At 39.4% G+C, this 26,668-nt stretch overlaps 1 protein-coding gene across 28 annotated transcripts in view; it reads left to right on the forward strand.

Moving 5' to 3' along the window:
- SOX5 (SRY-box transcription factor 5) overlaps positions 1-26,668 on the forward strand; it is a 724,053-nt gene that overhangs the window by 212,345 nt on the left and 485,040 nt on the right. For all 28 annotated transcript variants that reach the window (XM_068949602.1, XM_068949596.1, XM_068949513.1 and 25 more), the window contains one exon: positions 22,033-22,119. The gene's annotated coding sequence lies outside the window, so the exon portion shown is untranslated. The remainder of the gene's footprint in view (positions 1-22,032; positions 22,120-26,668) is intronic.

A 26,668-nucleotide genomic window follows, 5' to 3' on the forward strand; every position in this document is an offset into this window, starting at 1 on the left:
TCTGCCTTTGTCCAACTTTGTGAAACCAATAAGACACAGACTTAATCTGAAACTATGTTAGAATAGAAGAGAGGGTCTCTGTTCTCGTTAGGTATTAATACTGTTGTTGGGTTTAATTTTTCCTATATTTGGATAGATTGTAGTCTGAGCTAGAGTGTTTGTTGTGAGGATTATCTAATATTATTATAATATCTAGCATTTTATCTAGATAAATATCTATATTATATCTATAATTATCTAGCATTTCTAGAACTTCTACCTGCTTTTGTTTGTTAAGCATTGTTTAGAGTACTTCTGTGGGTTGGGTTTTTCAGCCCTTTCCTAGTTTTTGTGTCTTGAATTTAAAAAATTTCTTCCATGCAGTACTGCCTTGAATTATGAGTTGTGATCCTGATATTCTGTGGTTATAGATGTACCCTTATTGCCTGTGGGATGAGGTCGGCTGTGTTATTCGTTAAGAAGTATATTTTTGGCCATCTCTTCATCTGTAACTTGGAATTTGAAAATCTCACGTCTCCAGCCATTCTGCGTTTGAAAACTAATTAACGATCATGGTGTTGATGAATCAGTCGAGATGGTATCCTTAATGCAGGAAAGTGGCTCTGCAGGGGTAAAAGGAATAAGCTGCAGGAAAAGCTTTTTGATTGCTGATTCTAAAAACTGATGCTTGCAGGTTCCCCTGAATCCAAACGTATCCAGGCGGATGTATGGGCCAAGGAGCGTGACTTGTCTGGAGATGTGGAGACTTGTATCTCGGGCTCAATCGGCCTGTAATCCGATTGAAAGGGATGGATGGTTGCATCTGTATGAAGTAATACTGACGTGAATAAAAAGCTGCTTTGACTCACAGACCTGTTTATGAGGTTAGATAGCAAAATCAGATCTGTATCAGTTCGGTGAGCAGCTCTATCTGTGGAGTTTTCTGGAGCCTGTTGACTTAACATGTGTCATTTTTACATATATACTTAACTTTTTCTTTTGAAGAAAAGCATTACCTTTAAAAATAGCCTCAGACTTGAATGAAATCAACTATCTAGCTACCTTTGAAAGGAAGAGAAATTTTTGCCAGATGCTTTGTCAGTTTTTACTTGCAACTGGAAAGTATAACTGAATTTTCATTTACAACTTTTCCTTTTTGAAGGTAATTTTTAGCAATTTATCTAAACGTTTATTGGAAAAAGAGCTTAGCTTTTGCACTAGATTTGCCTAAGCAAATTCAGCAACTTAGGAAAAGGAAATAAGCAGCACGTTTTAAACAAACTGCGTTTTAAGGAAAAATGTTTTTACCCACACGCACATGTAAGTTAACGTACAGAATTAGTCCTAACCTGCCAAAAGAAGAAAATGCACAACACCTTTCAAAGATGCAAATTGACAATTAACAAAACAATAGAGTTCTAGCCTTCCTTTACTGAGGTGCAAATTGATAATCAGATTGCAATGAAAAGCTGGTGGCTTCTATTCAAAATTTAGTTTGAGATGAAGGCTCCCTAAGGAAGAAGGGAGGGAAAGGGAAAAAGTAATGCAACCAGTTCCACCTTGGGGGAAAAAGACAGGGATATCAGGCTATATAGTCTGCATGTGAATAGCTGTTTTAACGGTAACAAAAAGGGGATGGTAACATTTGGTTAGGTTACTGAATTGCAGAGGGCAGAATTTAAGGGGTAACGTGTATGTTTTGTTTCTATACATATTTTATGCCCTACAGTGATGTTGATGAGGTAAATTTAAAAACGTTTTGTGATAAGTTTTCATGCATCTTCAGCAGTCTTACCTTCACTCTGCTCACTAACAACCTCCACCACCCCTAGCTCCATTTACTCCAATGTTTCACATGCTCCTGAGCTGCTACAGGTAACCACCGGTTTATTTTATCCCAATTTTCCTCAGATATCTTTTATCCTTTCCAAATACAAAATTTCACATAGTGATTTCTACTCGAGTTTAAGAGCAAATAAACTGTGAGAAGCACTATCAGCTTTTCTAATAGCAAGTTTCAGTGGCTGATGCTTGGAAGACTGCAAAAGAGAGGTTTGTACTGTTGGGAAACAGGAAATTTCCGTCTTATAAATTACAGAGCACATCATGAACTGGAGATTTGGTTGGAAGGCATTATTTGGATGAAAACTCTGAAGAAATGGTCATAAACTCTATTTTGTATTTTCTTACTGTCTGACTTGTTTATTCTGTGTTTTTTGGCCAGCTCTAATGCGGCTAAATTGGTGCCTTGTCATGTCCCTTTGTGGCCTGGATGATTTCTACTCTTAGTTGCTGTGCTTTGCTGGGATTTCTGAATATTTTGATGACTGGTTCCCAGTGGTATTTGCTTGTTAATGTCTAATCCCTCTTGAAAGATTAGCATTGTAGCATATAGTCTTGTACTGCTGAGAAATGAATCAGGTGCTTAAGTTGTATTCATTTGGTAGATATTGTGCGCATTTATTTTAATTCTGTTCTTCTGAATTCTTTTCACTTAAAGTTTTGTTATTATAGGAACTGAATTTTTGAAGTGGAAGAATAACTTAAAGAGTAAACTTCTAAAATAATCTAAGTAACTTGTAGTGTATGACAAATATATGGATGTGTAGTTTGAGATTTTTAAGAGCAGTTAGAGTATTTGAGACTTTGTTAATTTAAATCCGAGCTGTATGATTAAATGTCCTAGACATCTTGGAATGTTCCAGGCATAATTATATAATTTTAATGAATTTGTTGCTCTTGAAAATGTTCAGTTGACAGCTGCTTAGGATGAAGTCCTGGAATAGTCATAGCACGCGATAGGTAGGGGACTGCAGAGCGTGGCGCGTGCTTCTCATTACTCAGCTCCCTCTCAAAATTAAGTTGAAGATCAGTCTGTAAATGAGAGGCTGAGCAATTTTGTTTAGCTTATTTATTTCTTCCCTTCTTGTCAACAGAGGAACTAGGTCTTATTTTGCAGGCAGCTGGCTGGTAGCAAATACCTGACATCTTCCTCTTATTTTTCTGGGCAGTGTTTGTCAGGACATGTCAGTCCTCAGCTCTGGTTGCCACAGCTCTAGTCATGCAAGGAAGCATGGAGAAGCTGTGGACTCTGTCACTAGCAGTGACGGTGCTCTTGAGCCTGCATTCAAGGAATGCATGAATCAAAGTATGTATTCATTCAGGTGTCAAGATGTAGCACTTTTTGTGTATTTTGATTAGAGCAGATTAGGACAGTTTTGTCCTTAGCAGTGTTGTGGCTTGTTGCGTTTAGATACCATTTATTATGAGCTAGATCCTGATGTTGAATGCTATCCAACTTCTCTGAAAGCAACCCCCCCGTGAGTCAGTGTGCTGTTTGGCAAGTAAATAATAGCCTGTGATGCCCTATGAACATGTTTTAACCTGCTCCACGTAAGTTTTCTTAGGCTTTATGCATGTATTTAAAATATGTAGGATGTAAGCGGTAAAAGGATGTAAAAGTTTGTTTATGCGTGCAATGATTTTTTTCTTCCTGGGCAAGATTCATGTTGATATTGCTCAACATAGCATTTTATTATCCTGCCTCTGCTACAAAGGGGTATATAATCTAAAGTTTGGGGGTGGACTTATTTTTCAAATAAAAGCCACTAGGGCCAGCACTTTTGTCCCTTTTTATGTCTTATGAAGACTGTGTGATTTCTAACCCTCTATTTCTTTTTTTCAAGGCTATTCATGTTGGCTGTTGGGCAGGGCAAATCAATCTTTTCTAAGTACTCTTTAATCATAAATCTAGATGTATTAAGCTTACTATTACATAGTCAATGGTAGTTAGCAGCAGAAAAAGGGAGAAGGAATATCTAGTCACTGTGGCTGGACTGTGCCTGGGATCCCAGGGCTTCTTGCTTTGGGCACCTTTAGTGCAGACTTAAGTGATGGTTTTGTTTTTGTTGGCGAGGTGTGTGGTTTTTGTTTTGTTTTTGTTTTAAGAGGCTACTTTACTATTCTGTCTGTCTAATTAATGTGCTCTGCAATGTCTGTTTTGTGTGCTCTGAATGTTCATTTCCCTTAGCTTACATTTCCCCTCTGGTTTTCAATAAATCTTGGTGCACCTTTGCATCCTGCTGTCTTTTCTGCTCTTTTTCCCTAGAGTGTTAATTCCCACCCCCTGAATATCTGTAAAATCAGCATTTTTATTTTCCCCCCCCGAGCAGCTATTGCCGTCAGCTGTTATAAAATAATGGCTTTAGATGTGTCCCTTATAGAGCATTGACCCCTGTGTGTGATTTATCATTAATTTCCAGAGATTTGTTCCAGACTTGAACTAATTCCTTCCCCCTAGGGTCTTGAGTTAAAAAACACACTGGAACCCACTTTCTTGTTCTTTTGTACCTGGGATATTAATCATATTGCCAGCATCACTGGCACACGGAGGCATCCCAGGGTGGTAAAGATATTCTGAATGTCCTTCGTTGGCTTCTGTTACAACATCGTATTCAAGCTTCTTACAATTCAGACTTGGAGATTAGTTTATCCTGCTACTGCTCATATCTCAAATTCCCCCCTGCCCCCTCCCCCCAACATGCACACACAGGCTCACACTTTTCGTTAGTGGAACAGCAGTATTTTTCCTCACCCACTCTGATGCCTCGTTACTTCTACTTGCCCTTGACACAGGTACCATACTGTTAAAAGTAACAGGGAGCGTATTGATCGTGTGAGCAGATGTGGCCATATGCTGTAGAACTTGAACTCATAGGTAACAGTCTAGGAATAATTTTCCAGGTTATGGCATTATGAGGTTTGTAAGAGTTGTACATAATTAGGAACCTTGAAAGACGGTAATTTTATGAATACTGCAGGTGACATGGTTGGTCAGCAGAAAGTATTCTATCTTGGGTTGTAAGTTTTCTTCATTGGAGCGTATTGGTCTTGAAGCGGGTTGTGTGGGACAGAAATGGGAAGAAGGCGTCGTCCCCAATAAGGCAGCAGATTACGTCTGCATGGGCCTATTCTGCCAGGGCTGGGAACTACAGAAAGAGTATAGAATGACGAAGTTGGGAAATGATTTGATCTTGCAGGACAGAATGATCATCAGAAAGACTAAATAGTTTTTTTTAAGAAAGGAGCTTTCTCTCAAGCAGGAGGGTTCAGATACTTTGCAGCTGAAAAGAATCACATCTTGGAGGTCTCAGGACATTTAAGGAGTCTGTGGATATCCCAGGAACTCCATGCAAAAAATTAGTATCTTGTAGACTACATGTCGGCTTCTCTTTTTTCCTTTGTAGTCTAAAAAAAAGTTTTACACTGAAATACTTGAATTCTAAGAAGTATTACACTATTATACTTAGTATTTAATCTAGTAAGTATTTTTTATATATATATATATAGTATTTCTATATTTGGTATATATTAACAAGTAATTTTATTGCTGGATATGACTGCCATTGCTCCTGAAGGAAAGAGGAGTGTTAAGATCAGGAGGGAGTTAGGCCTGCCTAGGTGATTGTGACTGGAAACCAAAGGATCTGAGACCAGAACCAAATTTGCCTATGGAATAGTTGGCTGATTCTGGCAGATTGAGGTGTTGAATAGACAAGCTTGGTGCAGCAGGAGTGCGCCTCAAGAGACTAGGAGATATCAAAGGTGTTACCTGTGCTGCTGTGCACAGAAAGCATAAATATTGCTGTGTTTGCTATATGAATGGTGGAAACAGAGGCAAAGGGATGCTAAGACTGGTGACCCTTCACAGTGACCAGATCTCCTAAGAACAGTCTGAACCTGTTCTACGCCCGATGCTGTCTGCTTCAAGTTCAAGTTATAACTGTGAAGTAGTCATTTGGGTACAATTCTCATGCTATGGCCCATTTATTATATCCTGTAAGTTCTTAAAATTGCAGTCAACTCTTTCCAGGAAAAGAACCAAGAAGGTTGCTATACAGGAACTTGTTCCATTGTAACTGAGGTTTATCTATATCCTCTATTTCTTTCCTCTTGCTGCAGCACAAGCTAACAAGCAGTTACAAACTGCAAATGCCACGTACCCATATCTCTCCCTTGCAAGGCAAAGGGGCTGTCAGTGCTTGCTGCTAGTGGCACCCCAGAAAACTAAATCCACCCTGGCCCGTTACGAATTTTAGTCCTCCTGAGATGTTTTAAAAAAAAAACAGTTCTTTTTACAAGGTAAAAGTCTTGAAACTGATTTAAATACCTTCAGAATTGCTTTGTACAGCTATCAGCGTGGTTTAGCATCACAGAAGACAAGTATAGCATCACAGAATCACAGAATGGTTTAGGTTGGAAGGGACCTCTGGAGATCATCTAGTCCAACCTCCCTGCTCAAGCAGGGACCTCTAGAGCATATTGCCCAGGATCACATCCAGACGGGTTTTGAATATCTCCAGGGAAGGAGACTCCACCACCTCTCTGGGCAACCTGTTCCAATGCTCTGTCACCCTCACAGCAAAGAAGTTTTTTCTCAGGTTTAGCTGGAACTTCCTGTGGTTCAGTTTCTGCCCATTGTCTAGATACTTAATAGACAGAGATACTTAATTCACCTTCTGCAAGCATGGAGGGATATCTGACGCAGGAACTTCCAAAGCCATAGATAGTTACCTTTGATCACATAACATCTATGTATATGAGACAAAGAGTAATGAAAAGTATGTTCTACTATGCTTCTTGTTTGCAAACCTGAATGCTCACTGCATTTGATTGTAATCCAGGAGGATCCATAAGCACATTAGCCAGCAGGAGCTAATATGTAACAACAATATAGATAAATAAGCAAACCCTTTGAGACGAAAACATCGAGTCCTTACTCTTTACAATGTTTATTGAATTAGAGACTTCAAACACTGTTGCTGTAGCGTAGTGCACAGCTCGCTCCCCACCTCTGTCCAGTGTTAGAATTAGTACGCTATTTCTCATGCCAGGGATAAAGTGTGTCTCAAAGTTCTGTTTCTTGCAGGGATTTGTGTATAAAACTCCATTAGTGAGGCAGAAGAAGCTATGAATAGTATGTTGTAATATGGTTAACAAACGATATTGAAAGGAGCAGAAAAGTCATAGAGCCACATCTTCAGGCCTGCTTGTCTGATTGGAGGCATACGTAGGGGTAAGACAGTCCTAATCATTCCTTTGCACTTGTGCCTGGCATCCTTGGATGTTTATGCCTGAAGCCCCAAATACCTACGCTTTCTAGTTATACCAGCCCAGAATACCAAAAAGAAAAGTACAAACCTTGCATAAAATAATTTGAGGATTGATATATAAACAATAGGATTCTGATTTTTTTTGTTTGTTTGTTTTGCTTCAGGTCTCGAATCTGCAGTAGCGCTTATACAGGTTTTCTCCAGAAACAAGAGGATTAGAAACCTAATAAAAAATGTAGTGCAGGCTGAATTCTGATGTATTTGCAGGTGTCTAGGAGACAGAGCTTTAAGAGAAGTGCAGATATGATGGCTTGTGAGTTGACATCAACAGTCTTATTTCAGACTTGCAGCTTATGGTGTGCAGTATTGCTAACCGTTGGGATGTGATAATGCTGTAAAAGTGAGGGCAGCCACTTAGCTGTACACTAGCTGCCATTAAGTATCACTAATTATCTAGCTGTGATTCCTTAAGGTAATTTACCCTGCCTTACTGAGCTCCATGCAGTGGAGTATCTTTTGACTACGGGGCAGATGGACCTATTTTACTTAACGTATCTGGCAGTTTCTTGTGCTACTTATTGCCATGGACTCATGGCTGACAGAACAGGAGGAGTGACATAGTGCGGGCAGCATCTTTCTCTGTTGTCTCTGTCCTCCAGGAGAGTAGCTGATGGTGAAGTGCGGTTGCTGTGAGGATCTCGGAAGGTTTCACTGACAACATCTGGCCTTCAGCTCACAGGTTAGAGATCACAACACTAGAGCAATGGCAAGGCGTATAATCTTGGCATTGCTTGGGATCGTGTACGCTTAGAATGACAGTGTTACTGCAGCCTCTGCGTTAAAAAGAGGAATTTACAAATAACTTAGAGGTGAGGGGAAAAAGTCTACTGGAAAGCTGCAGCTTCTGCCTGTTTTAGTTAACTAATTCAGCCTTTTGAGGTCATTTAGGGTGGATTGATATGTTCTCGTTCTCTGTACGTGTGGCAGTGCAAGGATTCTGCAGATCGCAATAAATAGGGAAGGGAAGGAGCAGATTGTCCTGGCGGAAAGTAAGAGACACTTTCAGGATTGTGTAGGTTGTGTAATTTGAAGATCAACATTGCTTATGGTGAACAGATGGAGAGGATGATTAGAAGCTACAAGTGCCCTCCTGTGCTATAGGCTCAATGTCAGATAAACTACCTCTACAGAAAATTATCACTTTCTGAAATTCTAGGACAACTGTAGGTTGGATTCTATGAAATTGAGAGAGAAAACTGGTGTGAGGAGGAGGAAAGGATCTAGACTGTTAACTGTGTGAGACTGCAAACTGCCTCTCAGGGAGCTTAGAATCAAGGTGGTTTTAGTGTTTATGAACGCTCAGTATTGTTTTCATGAAACTGCGTAAGAGGAAATTCCCATTATTTCAGTCCTGGAGGTCACTGTAGCTGCCATTAGTACAAACCAGTATGATTTTTCCCTCAGTGAGGGCACGTTCACCCACCTCATGAGGTCTAATAGCGCAGTATTTGTGTGTCAGAGCATACATGTTAAAATCTAACCACTGTGTCTTGTCGCACATGGGTGGAGCGAAGGCATGTCTGAGAACCACCAGTTGAGAGCTGTAGACCGGTGCGTGTGTATCGTAACACAGAGTATAAATAGTAAGAAAGATGTATTTAAGGTAACTAGTGAATGAGTGCTGTAAAGTAATAGACAGTGATTGGGGAATAGATGGTGGGTATACATTGAGTTGACAGAAATCCTCTCCTAGCTAGAGACAAAGCATCTTCCTCTGGCAAAACTACCTACAGGTTGTAGGCATCTTATCTGGCAAAACTACCTACAGGTTGTAAGGATCCCAGTCAAAACTGATGCTGGAGTACACACAGCAAACTGGGGGTACATACACCTGCAGAGTAGAAAATCCCATAACTGGCTAAGCAGCGCTATTGTCTGACCAGCACTTGGCAGACAAAACAGCCAGTGTTGGAGCAAGACAGCACAGGAAAGTGTCTTAACGGAGCTCTTTCTGTGAGCCCTTTTAGGGCTGGGATGAACATTCTGGTCAGTAAGTAGAAAAAATGCTGAAATCGGGAGGAAAAAAGGGGTATTTTCCAAGGATAAAACAAATTTAACTACGAAATGTAAGAGGAAGAATCTGTTCATACTCATGGTTAAATTGATGGGAGTGATGCCAGCAAGTTAAAAAAGGAGATGGCCAAGCCTTTCATGTATCTCTTTGGCACCGGTGGAAAGTCTTCATACAGCATGTGGAGAGCAGTTCTTTCTCTGGCCCCTGAAGCCAAAGTCTTCTCAGGCGATCACAGCAGGCTGAAGAGCAGTGTGTAGCCCAGAGCCAAAAGCAATGTCTGCTCTAATCCTACCTTCTTAAAACTCCAAGGAGTGGTCACCTCTGTAGGCTCCTGTTAACAGGAGAGGCTCTGTTCAGGGCTCGGAGTGAGAGCGCCACATATTTGTGCACGTGTGCTCTAATCCAGAAATGGCTCGTGCACAGTGGAGGCTATTTAAAATGTTTTTACTGCTGGATAAGGAACTGGAAGTTTTGACACATTTTGTGTACTTAGAAGTAAAAAGTAAAAGAACGTTTTAATTGCGGGCAGCCCTGAGCAGCTTATTCCTGATGGCAGTAAACGTAATGGCAAGAATGTGCTGCACAAGGGGAAAAGGGCAATGGGCACAGTATGACTGCGTATTATTTTGCTTTGCAGTATGTGTATGTTTGTTCCTATATGTGTAAATATACCCTGCAGATCAGAATGTACAACAATATGGAGCATGTTACATATATAAAACACACGTATATAACGTATGGCATTAAATACAGAAACTGCTTGTTAAATGAACACTAAGATTGTGAAGTCAGGCTCTCAAAGCATAGGAAATGCCAGAATTAGATTTGCCTGCACAACCTTAATTCAGCCCCTTTGTGCATATGCATTATGATACAGTCTTTAATTACATGATCGCATATCAATCCACTGAAATGATGGTGCTGACAGAACGAGGAGATATTCAATATAACGTTTAATCTTTATTGTTTGTGTGGCAGGCACATTCTGCGCACATTCAAACCCTCCCTTAAAAATGCCAATTCCAAAATATGAATAGTATAATAAATACATGTGAAAATTAACTTCTGAAGGGACTTTTTTGTAAAGTTTATTGCTGTGGTATCTGAATTTTTTACAGATGTTAACTGAGTCTCACCAGATCCTGCTTGGTGACATTGTATCCATTTTAGAGATAGGGAAAAAAAGTTACTCAGGGGAGTGAGAGCAGTCCAGTCCACTCAAATCCTACCTACATACCTATAATCCACCTAAATCCTGGCAACAATCCAGTCCTAATTCTATATATTTATTAGTCTGGAAGACCCTGGACCATCTAAGCTCAGTGGCCTCAGCGTGCTTGTCAGTTCCTGTTCTGGAGGGATGGACGCCCACTTCCCATCAAAAGCTCTATGGTGACCTGTGTTCACATGGATGCCTAAGTCATCCTGCCACCCTGCTTCAGAAAATAAGATAGGATGTCAGCTAACCCGAGCAGTAGTAACGGTTCTCAGGTTGTGCCGTGGTCTCACAATTCCAGCACTCATCCAGAAAGTCTGGAGATTTGCTTAGCCGGAAGATGTTTGAACCAATATACCCCAGAAAAATGCCTTTGCCACCTGGCTTTGGGGCATCCTGAGCAAAATCATTCTCTACCCCTCTCCTGAAGCTAAGCTATTGGTGCATCCGGGCAAGAGTCATGTGGCAAGCCAGAGACCAAGCAATCCTGGCCTTAGGCTAGTAGCTAGATACTTGGAGAGGGCGTAGCTTTTCAAGGGATTGTTTGATCCCTTGTAGATACAGGCATTTAATCTTTCCTGTTGGTTTCTCATGATCCCAGCAGAACAGAAGATGACTAATTTAAGCATGAAGGTACCTCTCTGAAGGCCTCTGTTCAGTCAGTGGAGAGGGGGAAATGCAGGATTTTGTTGGACTAGACTTCTTCCTGTGCATCTTGAGAGGTACCTCTTTCTCCATTGGCTGTTTTAGGAAGTTAATCATTATGCCAGGCTGCTAGAAGCATCTGTGTTACTTTTACTTTATAACTTTATAATTTTATTATTATTTCACTTTTCACTTTCACTTTTCAGAGTGTTACTTTCACTTTATTATAACTGTTTGTATCTTTAAAATGTAGCTTTTGAAAGATATGGCACCTACAAATATATACCTATAAGTATAGATTAACGTGTACCAGGTTGGAAAGTGAGACACGAACAATTGAGGGCTTCTCGCAAAGTTTTTTAATTCCTGCAGAAATTACCTTCTTTTGGCTGCCTTTTATTAAATGCTCATGTTCTAGTACCTGCAATGAATTACTTAATGGTCCCACAGGCAACTGTGTCTTTAAGTATGCAGCTCATGTTTGTTCCCAGAGCTAGTGCTTCTTGGGTGATATCCTTCTAGAAAAAAATGGAATGCGATCATGTAATTAGAGAGTATCACCATGTGTATGTATCTTAGCTTATGCTTTCAAGGGGGTAAATTAGGAATGACTGCACAATCTTAAGCCTAGTATTTTGTAACTGCTGAATGCTAGCATTTATTCAGCCTCATTTAACACAAATATTTTTGTAGGTAGTATTATCACTTTATTAAATGTAAAACTGAAAAATAGAATTCTACCATTTGGGAGCTCTGCTGGCCTTTCCTCCTAACTTAGGTCACCAAGGTGTTGTTACTTACATGTACTCAGTATAGATCACTGCCACCTGAGCTGATGGAGTAACCGCTTAAGTTAGTAGGCTGTTACTGCTGGATGTACTGGCCATTAAGAGAAACATGAGACACTTGTTCTGCTACCATGTTTCTGCTGCTAGTTGTGGATAGCAGATGTATTGACTTGGTCAGAAGTCTGCTATTTACTTCCAAATACTGGGGGTAGTGTCCTCTGGAGGATCTGACTCATTCTGCCTTGTAGTCTTAACTTATTGTTGGCTTTCTCATCTTCACCCATTGTTCTTACTCCTTAGCTCCCACAGGCCTCATTGCTCCTCTTTCCTTCATACGTCTTTTCTGTACTTTAGATCTTTTCATAAAGTCAGGTTGCTTCTTTCTTTGTGATTTGGAAGGCATCAGTAGGATATGAGGTTTCACTTACTTTCTAGTGCTTTCCAGTGCACATTTCTAACACCTGAAAGGTTTCTGATAACTCAGAAGAGCTGTTGGAGGAAAGGCTTGTTCCAAAGGGCTCTTAGGGGTGAAGCAGGAACACTTGGCACGGTAGTGGTAGCATGCAGGGCTGCGTAGGATGAAGCGTGCCCAACATAATAGACCATTCGGTCCCTTAAGCTGTTTTTCAACAGTTTTTCCTGCATATGTGCAAACGAGATCCCCCTCTCCCCCAAACTTGGATAACTTTCAGGTGGATAGCAGAGGGCATGTTACAAATATGTCACGTTATCCCACATTTCGAGGCCATTCAATAATGGCTTAAGCTCAAGTCACTTGAAAGGGTGACCTGAGAAAGTGCATGTAGCTAGGTGATGAATGGTAGTGCACTGATATTCAGTATACAGTTTTCTCAACAGTGTGCTCACTGTTGAGACAGTATTGGCTACTGCATTTATTTTATTATATATAAAATATTAAATATTAGGCCATCTCCAGTTAGGAGTAGGGCATTGCTGGTGAAATGGTAGCGGAAGTTTGACCAGTAGTGGGATTTCCTGCTGATATTTATAGCAAATATTTGGGGAGAAATGCAAACTGTGTAACAGAGGTTTACAGTGTAGACTGAAGAGGATTCTGTCCTTTAAAGAGGACTGTTGTAGAGGTTTAGAGAATTATCTAAATTTAACTTTGCCTTTTACTGTGGAGTTGCTTGTGCTGACTGGTTGTACCACAGTTGCTACAGCAGTAAGAAACGCTACTTTGCATGCAAGGAAGTGGATTTTCACAGTTGCATCTGAAAAAAATTGTCATAGCTGAAATAAGCTGAACTGTATCAAAATTATTAGCAATATCAGTTTTCAAAAAATTCACATTAAACAAAGTAATGTTAAAAAGAAGATCAAGTTTGGGGTATGTAAGATACAGCCGTATTTTGGAGGATCTAGTAAGCCTGTTGTACTGGTGATTATATACTGTGAGGAAGGTTGGAGATTCACTACTTTGCCAGTTTTAATAGCGGCAAGGTAGCTAATTTGATTCTGGATGCTCTCATGATGAGTTGCTTGGAGGTGTTCAAATTTGCTTATGACATAGTCCCTTCTGAGCTAAGGAGATGGAAATGAGACACTAAAAGGCTTTCTTGAAGTGCTTCCATGTTTCTCAGCTCAGAACATCACATTTGATATTAATATTAGGTACTGAGGCAAAGTCATCAGGTAGAAAAGGGAGGAAATATAGAAACAGTCATTTTCTTGTGCATTTCCTCAGGATGCTATTTTGAGGCTTTAAAAAAAAAAATCATGCTTTGCTGATGAGGCTGCTGTAAACGGGAGAAGTGGCAGATGTAATTTAAGTCCCAGGGCCCTGCTCTAGAAGAGGTCCGATACTGGCAGCATACATATTGCTTATATGAAAGCGAACAGATGGATACATTTGGTCAATTCTGCTGGGTTCATATGGAAACCTTCAGAATTTTTCTTACTATTTTGAGTGGAATACTTAAATCTGTTATCTGTTAAGAGTCTGTAGTTGCCCATGACGGGTGCTTTTGTAGCTTTGGGAAGGGAACATTTCCTTACTGTGGATGTCTTCAAATCAGATTTGTTTATCTGACTAATGAAAGCCTTTCCTTTTTGCCCCCTGTACTCCGGGACCAATTCAGCTCACTGAAGGAGTGAACTGGATTTTTTTCAGCTTCTGTGGCATAAGAACTGTCAGCTGAGTCTTAATCATGGAGCTATTACTGGTAGTGAAAATGCAGGAGGCAGAAGAAATCCAGCTTGCTTTTCAAATGCTGGATTGATTGCAGAGACAAGTTTTGGTTATTTTTGGGGGAGAGAGGTGAGGAGGAGGAGGAGACGGGGAGAACAACATCCTTTATTTCACTAAGAAAAACGCTAATTTTCTGAGTACTAATTCATGCTAAACCCCTTGCTGATGTTTTCCCATGTTTCCAAGTTCAAAACAACAGAAAGCATCAGAAGAGTGGAGACTCAAAGGACAGGAGTGTAGCATTATTAGAAAAGCACAACTTGAGGTGTTAATACTTAGTATGAGAAAGCAAGGGTGGGATTAATCTGTACTGCCTGAAAATTGTCTGTGTTCACTTCTCATAGATTAGTGTGCATGTGTGCATATGTGTAATGATCTAATAAATACCATGTCATGAAAAGAATTGGGGTATGACTAAATCATTCTGAAAGCCAATCATACATATGTGCTAACATCTATATTATCATCTAGCTCTCTTTGTCCACGTATATAGCATATATATAAATCAAATATTTAGACACTAACAATGACAGCTTTGTCAGTGTTACAGTTCTTAACATCACTCTTGCATGTGGAATCATGTAAGAAATAGCATACTTTTATCAGAAAGTTTTAGCTTTTAGGCTTTTCAGGAAAGCTGTAAGCAATGCGGAAAGAAAAATGAAATCCGTAATATTAAACATGTGGTTCTGTGAAGATTACAGTTGCGCGAGTTATCACTTCTTAAAAATAAAGGTAAACAAAATAAAGGAAAAGCCCCACAGATTTCTTTAAACTGCTAGCTATGATAATTTTCTTCATTGAACATGGAGTTTAGGAAAGAAGAGTAGAACCTAAGCTCATTGAGAGAGAAAGATGACTTGAATTTAACAAAATATTCTTTTGTATTGCTGTCTCATCCTCTTGAGGTACATACTTCTCACACAACCACCACCATCCACCTTTCCTTGATATCTTTCTGGAGGGTATGATTTGATAGTGCTACCAGGGTAATTTGGGGAATTAACATGAATAGCCCCATCAAAGCTGGTCAAAAAATGGTACCAATATAGAAGAATCCATGTACGCTAGTTAAAATACACTTCTTAATGGGGATTTAACAGTCATTTCGTTCTTCAATGTTGACATTCGCGCACCGTGGGGTGGGCATTAGCAGATTGAGCTACATCTTTTCATTTCAATTTTGCAGCAGTGTCTCTTTGCGGTAATATTTTATGTAGTAATAATTTTCTTGCTATTATAGGTTTGTCTAACTATGTTAATGGCAGTGGACTGGCCATAGAGACATTCGTGAGAACTACCTTTGCAGTGACATTTAAACAATTTATTTGATCTTGCTTTAGCATACCTGCTCATGCCTTTTCTACTCTGTTGTCGACCTTGGGAGAACTTTGTGTATAATCATGGGTTTTTCAATCACGTTTAACTTCACAGAAATTTTCATACCATTTTGTAATGTGTCACTTCTGAGCTCTTTGGGATTTGCAGTGCATATGCTATCAGGTGGGCTCCCTTTGGCTACATGGGCATGTTTGAACAGCAGCTGCCCAGCAGCTCCAAGGCGGGGTGTCTGGCTGAAGGTGCTCCTTGTTAAGAATATGCAATTTGGGACATATGTACCCTTTACTTCCCAAAGCAGGGAGTACTGTACAAATGATGCTATGAATAGATCTCCATTGTGTGTGTGTGTGTGTGTATTATAAGGGAAAACATAGGAAGAAAAAGGGTTGATGGGATATATAGATATATATGTATGTATTTGTGTGTGTATATATACATATATATAGCCTGTTGTAAGGATTATCTTATTGTCATTGAGAGATTTTGAAGATTATGGATTTGTGACTGAAGTGTGCTACGGGTGTGGGAGAGCTGTTGGATAAAAGCCTAAAGTTATGACTTTGCTTTAGGAGGGTATGTTTTGTCCTGTGGCTGATATAGCTTCTCCCATACTCGACCATGTGCAAGGGTGCTCTTAGGATGAGAATGGTTAAAACAAATTAGCACTAGCGCTATAGTTGCTATCGCCTGCATCAGCTGCCATCGGAATCAAATGTCACACTCTGAAGCATTGTTATAAAACCATCCAAGCCACAAAACAAGGAAATCAAAAGGCAAGAAATTAACTGATTTAATTAGAGGAAAAAATGTACAATTAGGTTGTTGATTTTAGTCTAATTCATGTAATCTGTGAAGGCTAACTGGGTGGAAGAAGCTTAGGATCACTGTTGAATTTGTACATTAAAGATACCTTCCCATTCATTAAAACTTAAAAACATCGGCCACTAATAGCCTAGAAATTAGTGCATGTAGGTTACCTACTGTATTGTGGCCCCTATCTGGCAAACACTTGAAGCATATGATTAATCTCTTCAATTTCTGTTGAAATAGTAATTTTTTTTTTAAAGATAAGCCTCGTATGTTTTAAGTTTGGCTTTTTCATAAATATTTGTAGAATAAGGTGCAACTTATTCTGCTGGATATGTTTCATGCCACTCTTCATTTCCCAGTCCTGGTTACGAAAACCAAGAGTTATTGTTTCAGAAAGTTATGAAAAAAGAAAGCTGGTGGCTTGGATGGGTCCAACAGCTGGCCTTAGTATATGTTTGTACGCAGTCTGTTGTTACTGAATTACTGAACAGGATTCTTTGTCCACATGTAGTAGCAATAATAATTAGGTGTCTCATGCCGTTCTCAAAAGCACTGAAGCTTTTCTGTTGACTGGGGGACTTCTAAGCAATCCTTCAGTTCCCCTAAAATCGTCAGTTCTGGTTTCTCTGCTCATACTGGTTTAGTATCAAGGTCTCACTTACCCTTTTCCTACACCTTATGAACAACCATGGTTTGGTGACTGAAATGAGTCATCCAGGTATAAGACAAGGGAAGACCATATCCTTGGGGTGAAGAAAATGTGATCAACTTTCTCGAGTGACAACATTCATTAGGCTGTTGCTAAGGTGTCTGTACATAGGCACAGATAAGTCGGTATTTTCTGTGCACTTCCAGTAATAAAATCCCAAATCAGTGTTTACAGAGGTGTTTCTTCTGTTAAAGTATTTTTTTTTAGTGGCTTCTTCATGTGTAGCTGTAGCTTTTTTTCACTAAAATAAATTAATCATTGATGGCAATGTAAAATCACAGAAAACTAAACCAAGGGTCCACTATGTGTGTTTTTTTTTTTTTTTTTTTCCCAGATACACTGTTTCTTTTGCCTCCTTCCTTTGGATCTCTGTGTGGGTCCTGTTCAATGTTTATTCAACCTGTGTGTACTTTTTGTGTTTCCCCATCTGGTGTCTGCTTTAGTTCCAGCCTGACTATTGCAGTGTGAAGAATACTGTAGCCTTCTCTATATCAAACAGAAAAGAAATAGAATATAGAGGTGAAAATACCTCTTTCAGGAGAGAAGAGAGAGTCCTTGCTATGGATTTTTTTTCCCCCACTTATGATTTTTGGTTTGCTTTTTTGTTTTAGTTCTATTTGTTTGGGCAAGTTTCTTGCCATTTACCTTTGCATTTGCATTTCCTATTGATTGGCAATTTTTAAACTGTTTATTGTGCTCTTTTGTTTAGCTGTTCAAGAGCTAAAACAAAAGCCACCAGGCCCTGTGAGGGACACATTTGCATGCGGCGAGCGTTGCCCGAGGAAAAAGTAATTGCTAATGCATATTTATGTGGCACAAATTTGCCATTTGTTTATGCATAAAATTATCAATAGTGCAGGGCGGCCCAGCCGTAGAAAATGGTGACCTTTTTAGCTTAATAAATAGAAATCAGCTGTTATTGTGAAGAGATCAGCCATTTATTCTGTGTTGAGGGACACTGTCGGGAAAATGTAGATTGGTGCTGGCAATATCATTAAATGGAAGGCCAGTGACCCTTTCGGTATAGTCTATTATACTTTATCTAATAGGGGATAAATGACTCTGGTTGGCAAATAGATTTAAAAAAAAAAAAACAGTAAAAAGGAGAAGAAAAAAAAAACCCTTCAGACTTGTCTCTTATTCCTCAACCATCTAGATCGTGAACAGGTAGACAGTGAGGATGTAATCTTGCACAAGCCTGTTGGTTTTTTTCAAGCAGAGAAGTGACTCTTTTTTAAACTCTCTTTTTAGACTACTTTTTGATTGTTTTGATTTGGAGTAGGGAAAAATAACCAAAGCTGCTGATTCTTCCTAGTTCACTTGGTTAAAGGAAGTATTCTGGAAGGCCCATATATTAATCACAATTTGGCTGTTGAAATGAGAACCCATCCTTTCAAAGTGGAAGGAAGGGTCTTTTCTGAAGATAACAGAATTTTAGTTATGCTTTTATCTCATATGCATTTAGTTTTTAAAGTGTAGATAAAAATTTGCCAGATTACAGGCCAAGACACCGAAGACCTCATCTGCAGAACAGTTTCTCAGAAGATGTAGAAAGGCAATTCCCTTTAATGCTGCTCCACTAATTCCCCTCCACCTTAATGGGCAGACTTAAGACCTGAGGAGTTAAGAACTAACAGCCATAAGTCTCAGGAAGTTCATGTAAAAATAAAAGTATAAGCAGAAAACCTCATGTTTCTGTATTTCACTGTTCTCTCTAGTGCACTGTGCTGTGCATAACTGGAAGCAGCTTTGCCTACTACCCAGGTGAAATGGGGAGAGTTGCGAGCCACCGTGACTGTGAATGGTTGTGTTTTCTGTGCATGTTGTGTGCAGGGCTGGACGTTTGATTTTTAGCCTTGAGAAAGATCCAACAGATGCTTTTAATAGCAATATTTTATATCTGAAAGGCTATGTTAGATTGAGAGAGAGCCTCATGTGCATACCCTCCCTGACTGTATGAGATGGCATCCCATCTGCTACTGTGGTGAGACTGCCTGCCTTCAGGAGCTGGAGACTGGCAAATGTCGTCATCACAGAAAAGCTGCCACAATGTATGTCAGATGTATGCATCTTCCTGGTGGTCTCGCTGTAAGAGGCAAGTGGCTGAACAGAAAGAAGGACCCTGCAAATGAGATCTGTGGAAGTCTCTCTGAGGCAGGGTTGGGTGGGGAAGGTGGTGCGTAGGCTGCCATCAGGAGACTGATAGGCGGGACAGGACTCCTGTCTTAAAGGCTGTTGATCTGCCATTTTGACTAGTACCAAAATTTAGGTCAAGTTGTTTTGTTTTTAAGTAATACCGCAACATATAATACAGTACATATTATATAACGTATAGTATACGCTATGTTCTACACTATAATGATGTAGTAGGGATCTTTGTAAGAACGTATGCTATTGTTTGAGATTTCTTCATCCCAAAAGTTTCCCCTTGGACCGGGACAGCCCTTGGAAAGGGATTCTTGTGTTATCTCTGTGCGCTTTTCTATGCGTCAAACTCCTTTTCCCACAGCTCTTGCCCTGTTCTACAACTACCTTGTAGTTGTCCCAAATAATGGTCTCCAGAGGATATTGCTTTCAAAACAAAAGATTTTAGGCCATGATATAGAAATACAGATAAATTCAAAGAAATACTGAAGTATAGTTAGTATAAGTTTAAGTATTAAAGTAAAAGACAGTGAAATAAAAACAAGTTTTCTGAAATCTCTATTAACAGTTGGGCGTTGCCTCATCTTCTCGTTAATAAGCAGGGTTGATTGGGTTTTCTTTCTTTATAAACAGATTTTTCCTTTTTACTTCAACAAATTAATTAAGCCTTGCTCATTCCAAATAAATCTGATTTCTCTGAAGGGTCCTTTCGTGTACAGATGTCCCCAGCTCCACTCCTGAAAGCGCTCTTCCTCTCCACGTCAAAGCTCCCGGCCAGTTGTTAGCCCTTCTTTTGCTTTTTCTTTCCTAAGAACGATAAAAACAACCCCTTTGAAGCATGCTGAGTGAGTCCTGGCAGGTAGGAATGGGAGGCAATCACATTACCTGCCAGCAAGGTTTATGCAGATAAAATTAACGAGTGGAAAATGTTTACATATAACGTGTAGGAATAAACTGGGGGCACGCTGTTGTCAACTAACCTGGCTCCAGTGAGATTCTAGCTATGTATTATTTTTATATCCACTGCCGTTGCTATTACTGCTGTTATGTGTCATATAGAGGCTCAGGCCAAGGTGTGGAATACGCTGAGGGTAAGTACAAAGAAACAGAAAATGCTTATAGAAATATAAGAAATAGAAAACAGGTTTATGTCTAGCCTTATGGAAGGTTACTGAAGTTTTCTAAAGAGGAGGCAGTAAAGGGAGAAGGTAGGTCAGAGACAAAGCAAGGATGAGCAAATAATCTCAGCGATCACAGGTGGTAGCAGAAAATACAAGAATCAATAAAATGAATATGACTTTTTCTTTGTAATTCTACTTACGGAGCGGACAGGAGGTATCACTGTGCCTTGTTTCTAGGCTGCAGGGAAAGCCAAATAAATGCACGGGAATGTTTGATTACTGCAAACGAGCCTTACAGGTCTGATCTTCACCTGCCGTTATTTGGCTTAGCGTCTGTGATTATTCTGGGGTCTGACCCTAAGGATGAAGGAATGGAGTGGGGCTTGTTCTCTCCTCAGCGCTTCCTCAGCCCCCAGCATGTATATTGTATTAATAACGTGTTAGTTAGGGAAGAAAGATAAAGGACAAATTTTATTTTGTGCTAATTAGTTGAGGAATGCTTTATAAGATGAGATTAAGCATTAACACATGAGTTAAGCAATTTATATTTTCTGGTTCTTTCAGATACTGTTAACCAGGTAGTCTGATAGGTCCTTCAGATCTTGAGGTTTTTTTTTTTTTTTCTTCCTTAAACATATATTTATTTTGAAAAACCCCTAGAGATGCTAACCTTGCTAAGAGCAGAATTTCACATTTGAGGAAACTTATATACAAAAATATAGAAAGCACATTTCTGTTTGCTCGCCTGATTGTTGAAAAACAATACAGAAAATCAACTTTTATCCTCACAAAGTTTTGCTTGCATGCAGGGATAGTCATCTTCGGAAACGTTATGCTCTGGCCTGTTCTCGCTAGTCTTATGTGCCTCTCATTTTCACCGAGTGTTGTCAGAGCTATAGGGCTGGCAAAGTGACTCCCATCGGGTTAAAGCGGTGTAGAAAGCGTCTGGCTTTGTTTTGATACGGCTTTCAGATTTGAGGATGTTTTTTGTTTTTGACAGAATTTCTACTTATTTTTATTCAGCATAATTCATATTATATGTTTCTTATTCCAAATCAATTGATTTGGTTAGACTAGATTAATGTTAATAGTAAATTTTTATATTAAAATATCCTAACTCAGCTTTGGGATGCAAAACGTGATTGAAATGATGGACACTTGACGCGGTGTGGTCTGCAACTTGTGTGAACTTGATGCGTTATGTCACAAGTGTGGTCTCAGACTCACTTCTGTAGCTGTGTTCACGTGACCCAATCAAATAACGACAGTACCGAATATCTTATATTTTTAAATCCCTGCAGCACGTGCTAGGGGAGGCACAGTGGGAAATCAGACCCCAACGGTAGGGTCTCTGAATCGCAGGGTAAGCCTGGGAATAACCCTCCTAGGCACATGGCAGTGGTCAGAAGCGGAGCTGGGGCGCGAGGGCTTCTTGCTGACTGGTGCCGCTGACCGCGCGAAATGGCTTGGCGTGCACGAATGTGATACTGAAGGTATAAAACAGACTCGATGAGTGTAGGTTAGCTTTTTTCAACACTTGAGAGAAACAGGAATATAGAGTCGTATTTTTCTCTTAGTTTGAGCTTCATATTGATTTACGATGATAATAGGTGCCACTTTACTCCTAATAATGTCTACTTTTTTATTTTTTTTTTTTTTTGCTATTACGTATTTCTATGGCAGCTTTTACATGTGATGTATTTTGGGTCACACATTAATTTACACCAGCTTCTGTTCTGCAAAAAAAGAGTTCACGAACTAAATGAAAAGGAATGGGGAGGGGGGGATGTCTAGCAGAGCCCAGGCTTTTGTTTCATGTTTTGGATGCATTTTCTTTTTAAAATCAAATTGTTGATACGCATTTGCTTTTATTTTTCTAGCCTTCCTCTTGCTGATGACCGGGTTCCTGTTTGATCCTGTTTACAAGCTTCCGAAGATTGAAAATAACCCCAACCCCTCTGCACTGGGTAGGAAAACAAAACCTTGTAAAGACATACTGCAATTACTCGGGAGGGCTAGCAATATGGGAGTGTGGTATGAAGGAAGAGCTTGTGGAGGAAAAGGAGAAGGTTACTAGGTTACCACAAAAGACATTAGTGTACATAATTTTTCTCACTTGCTTCTTTTGGACTGGGGAAGAGGGGGAGGAGTGGGTGTATCAGCAAGTAAATAAGGATATTCTCCAGTATCTGTATTTCCAGTATAACTATTTTCAGTTTGGCTATACTTCTTTGGTACTCATTCAAGCAGTTTTGCAGTTGTATTTTAATATATTCAAAACCTAAGAAAGATCAGTTTGAAAGATTTGGGTTTTTCTGTTTTTCCTATTTTTTAAAGTTTACTAGCAAGACAAAAATTATCTCCAAATTGCTATAAACCTCTGGGTATATGTGCAATATCTAATTAGGATTCATTTGTAGGTTTACCTATTTTAAATACTAAATTTTTACGCATACTTTATAACATGACTTTTTTTGTCCCCACTTGGGGAAAGTAGATGGAGAGCAATTCAGTTGAACGTTGTTGTTGGCCTGACAGGTGACTGAGATGTAGGTAGTTCCACAGTTAATGCATCAGCTCAATCCCTAGTAGTCTTTGGGCTTAACCTGACTGCTGTGAATAGTAAATGTGTGTAGAATTAGGGCTTCAAAGACAAGCACCTCCTTGAGGGAGTGCACTTTTTAGTGCGTTGTCATTGACTTCAAGAAGAGTGGGAGATGTCAAATGCTTTTGAGTGCAATGTGATTTTCCTCACGTTAGGCTTCAGCTACTTTGACCAGGTTCCTGTCATGTTTGTGCATTCTGGTATTAGTTTGTGCCTTGACAACGGGAGTGGAAAATGCTCCCAAACCACAAATCTAAATCCAGCCACAGTGACAGATGCTACTTATGTCTATTTTTCCTGGATAGGAATACGGAAAAGGTGTGGAAGGCCATGGAGAACCCAGGCCCAATGTATCTGAGGTTGTAGGGCCAGCTAGAAATGGAAATGACCGAAACTGTGACACAACCTTCTTGATTTCCATATGGATTTGTCCACATGCAGTGGGCTATTCTGCAGTTCTTGTCAGGGTGAAACTTCCCTTTAAGTCTGAATGCGGGATTATCAGATTGATAGAAAAATTTCTAGTGTAAATCAGCATTTTTCTTAGTGAGGCCTTAAACACATCTGAGATCACAATCTAAATCATGGCATTTAAAAATGATTTATACGCAGAAACTTTTTCTCATTCACTCTTCTCTTTTTAACTACCAGAAGTCAGTTGTGAAATTCTTGTACTTCTTCCTGAGTATGCTTATCAAAGAAATCACTAATTTGCCAACCAGTGCTTACTAATCAAGGAAATGAAACTTGTACTTAAGAGGAAAAAGAAATCTTTACGAGTTGCTGAATGATTTTTGTTATTGCTGTTATAAAAGCTTGCCATGTACTGGGCAACTTTTTTTCTGTTGTTTTTTTTGTTTTTCCTGCTTCCTTGAGGTTTTCATTCTGAGAGGGGTCACCAGCCTTTGAGAGTGAGCCACTTTGACAAATCTGTCCTCTAAATTGAGCAGCATTAATTAGAACTTTATGCTACAGATCCTTACTTTTTAATGTGGGTGGTGGTATCAACAAAAATTTATAATGAATTTGATTGAAGATGATTTTAAAAGGTCTGCCACCTGTAGATAAAAATGTGCATTACTACACATGATAATTATCAGGACTGAAGGCCGTGACATGATCTGTTGACCTTTTGAAATCAAAACACTCACTGTAGAGGAAAAAAAAAAAAAAAGGAATGATTTCTCCAGCTATGCTAATAGAGGACAAGTCAATGTATTCAACTGTATCAACACTGCACAGTATAGCTAGTGAAAAAGATACTTTAGATTATGCATTAGATCCAAGTTTTGTATATTCTCCTCTCTTACACTATGGCTTGTAAAGCTCTCCCTATTTCTGTATGTATTGAGGCATCTTTTTCAGTCTAATGAAAATATATTGCTAAAAATATTCAGGTGACGGAGATAGCAGCAAAACATCTATGAGCCACCCTACAGAAAATAAACTAGCTTTCCATGAGCAGGATGAAGAGGAAAGTGTACAGAAGCAGATTTCAGCTTCAGGCTTTCTATAGGGGCATTTACAACAAAGGAGGGGAGCAATAACCCAGCAACTATCATTGTAAAAATTATGAAGAGCACTTTGATGGTCCTTTTAAAGTTCACTAAACAGGGGCCAAAGCAAAAGCCCGAAAGGCAGCTCTTGCTTTGCTGTTAACAACCTAAGAGCGTTGCTGCTATTTGCAGTTGAGAATGAGTGCTTCCGCACATAGTAACGGTGAGCAAAAACTAGAGGGAAATAAAGGATGCGAATGAAGGATTTTCTCTTTTCATACGAGTACTTGGAACACCGAGCAAGCAAAGCAGCAGCTATTTTAGCTAGGCTAATGTAATAGAAGACCATTGCACCCAAACTGTCTCAGCAGAACTTCCTGCATAATTAGATTGTAAATCTTCTCAACTGAGGAAGTTTTGCCCAGGGTCAGATTGTCTAAGTAATAATCCATTCTACATAAATTAGAAGATTTGAACTGCTGGGATACATTATTACATTAGTTTTGTTTTTTATTCTTAAAACGACTACGAAGAACAAATACAACAATTTTCTTTTCTTTTCTTTTTAATTATGTTACATCCCTTTAACTTTTGCTTACCTCAGAGGGCCTTTTTTGTGTGTGTGTGTGTGTGTGTGTGTGTTGTTCGTCCCCCCCCACCCCGTCCCTGTAATTTTCTTGAGCAATAATGATGATGTTCCCATCTAGGCAAATTAATACATTTTTAATATACTTCAGAAAGTGATACCACAGAATTCTCTGGCCACCTGATTCTGTGATATCACTTTCTCAGTGAAGCTTTTAGTAAGAGATGCTGTTGCTCTTTATTTGTGCTGCAGTTTTTGTGGTGCTGAAGTTTTACTTCAAGGTATGACTCCCTTGTTCTGCAAAGAATAGAATTGCTGCCTTTGGGGTAAGAGTTAAAGGATGTGAATTTACTAATGACCAATTTACACCAAGGAGGCTTCTAAGGTTTTGATTGAATTATTTTATTTGAAAAAGAAAAGATTGTGGGTAGTTGATAGGCTTATGCAGTTACACGTGAAAAGTGTTAGGGGCTAAATCCTGAGGTCATTGCTCAGGTAAAAATCGCCACTGGGATTTCAATATTTGGCCCTGCATGAAGGAAACAATAATCACAGCGTAGCACCGATTAATGTCTGTGGACTTACTGTCAGTGATGTTGTTTTTCAGTTTGACTTCATGATTTTCACTATAAAATGGAGCAGTGGTCAGCTTTTCAGGAGAGTCTATGCTTATTTTTACAGGAAGAAATAACTTACAGGACATTTTGCAGTTACTAAAGTCATATTTAAGAAGTAGGCATGTTAAAACTTTTGAGCTGGATTCTGAGTGTCTGTGCACACTTAAAAACAGAGCGGATGCTGAGCAGCTGGTAGAAGTGCTCGCAATTCTGTAAGGTTCAAGTTCCCAGGCAGGGCTTTGTGTGAGCACAAATGCCAAGGTCTTTCAGACACACATTAAATAATCTAGACTTGCACGACTCTAGTAAGTGGTGTCAGGATTGCAAAGTCAACTTGATCTAGGTCCATGATGAGGGTTTTTTTTTTTTTTTAATTACACGTGTAAGAGTTGAGAGACGAAAATATAATAGAAGAAAAAGGTCTAATTCCGTTGTTAATGACTTTTTAAATATCCAGTTGTCACTGAAAATTCATATATAACATTATATTAATTTTTTGGAAACTGACTGAGGAGGATGCTGAATTCCCTATTTCTCATGTACTTGCTGTCCTCAAAAGGAGAATTCAATGGATAATTATTGAATATGCCAGCACAGGAGGATTTTGCTTGCCTGATGCCTGCTCTGTCTGCTCAGCTGCATGGTGACTCCTTAGCTGGCCTGTTCTGCTGAGCACTGACAGCTGAAGGCAAAGCATTGTGTCTTGGTGGAATCAGCAGGAACCCTTGAAAAGACCCTGGGAGTAGGGGCACTCCCCTACTCGAAGGCATATGGTCATTTTTCTCTGATTTGCTGTGCAAGGAATAGATCTCAAGATACTTTCTTATTTTCCTTCATTGCTGTGAGACACCAATGGACATGAAAAACGTGAGGACAAATAATCAAGCTGTCTGAAAGGTCTTTGAAACTGGTATTTTGGGGAAACATCAAAACAGTCTCGTGCCCTTAGAAGCATACAACAGGACACACACAACAGCAATGGAAGTCAGGAGATGAATGGAGGTCAAAAATAATATTTAAAAATCCAAACTTGCCCTCATTACTGCCATTATAGTCCCTATAATTGTTTGATATTATTATTTAACAGCAAGTAGCAGTGTGTTTGCTCAGGAACTCCAGAAATAAAGAAAATCAGAAATCAGACCTCAAGACTACTTTTGAGGCAGAAATAATCCAACCATTATTTCTGGTGTAAAAGGTTTGTGAATAGCA

The sequence above is a fragment of the Struthio camelus genome, chromosome 1 (assembly GCF_040807025.1).
Source record: "Struthio camelus isolate bStrCam1 chromosome 1, bStrCam1.hap1, whole genome shotgun sequence".
NCBI lineage: Eukaryota > Metazoa > Chordata > Aves > Struthioniformes > Struthionidae > Struthio > Struthio camelus.